Source organism: Lepisma saccharinum, chromosome 21, assembly GCF_977018435.1.
Source record: "Lepisma saccharinum chromosome 21, izLepSacc3.1, whole genome shotgun sequence".
NCBI lineage: Eukaryota > Metazoa > Arthropoda > Insecta > Zygentoma > Lepismatidae > Lepisma > Lepisma saccharinum.
This window is the reverse complement of record NC_139249.1, coordinates 9219475-9220338: the sequence shown is the minus strand read 5'-3', so window position 1 is coordinate 9220338 and position 864 is coordinate 9219475. Positions and strand designations below refer to the sequence as shown.

Sequence of the window (864 nt, the reverse complement as noted above, 5' to 3'; positions counted from 1 at the left end):
TGCAAATGAACTTCCGATGTTACCATTGTAGTAGCTCGCATAATCAATCTCTTTCATTCAATGAGCAACAGTACCTACAAATTACTTCCAAAAAGAAATTTTAAGCGAAAAATGCAGGCTCGACCAGGACTCGAGCCTGGGGTCTGGCATACCGTGCCATTGCTCTTACCACTGAGCTACCGAGCCGGCCTGGACTCGCCTGACTTTTCGCTATCGCTGTCAGGCGAGGCCAGGCCGGCTCGGTAGCTCAGTGGTAAGAGCAATGGCTCGGTATGCCAGAGACCCGGGTTCCAGTCCTGGTCGAGCCTATACTTTTCACTGAAAATTTCTACGTAGTACATCTCCTGTGTGTGCCTAATGTACAATACTCCCAAAAAGTTTTAACAATTTTAATTCACATCATTCATTATAGTTTTTCTTGTATGTATTGCTTCCATTCTAGAATTATTTCTCTTGTAGTCTTCGGTTATTACAAGCATAAAATTAAATTACTTAAAAAAATTATAAATAAAAAAAAATGTGATCAAAATTTTTATCTGAAATAAAAATAAAACAGACTGCTTGTTTTTCAGTTAAGTTGCTATATTTCAACAATGTAACGTTGACAACATCCATTGTATAAGGAATTTTCTTTTCTATTTTAAAAATTCTTAACCATTGTTATAACTGTATCTTTAGTCAAACTAAAAATAAATGTCTGATGAAGGGACCGTGTGTTCTCCTGAAACGTCACAACAAAAAACTGTGTTTTTATGCTTGTAATAACCGTAGACTACAAGAGAAATAATCATTCCTTATTAATCTGAATGTAGGAGAGTGTAAAAAATATCTGAATGTAGGAGAGTATAAAAAATATGGCAAGTT

The 864-nt window shown here is 35.9% G+C and overlaps 1 non-coding gene across 1 annotated transcript; it reads left to right on the top strand.

Annotated features, from left to right (window-relative positions):
• Nucleotides 1-236: 236 nt before the first annotated feature.
• On the top strand, nt 237-308 carry TRNAT-GGU (transfer RNA threonine (anticodon GGU)). Its single transcript has one exon. It is a non-coding gene; the product is annotated as a tRNA-Thr (tRNA).
• Nucleotides 309-864: the final 556 nt, after the last annotated feature.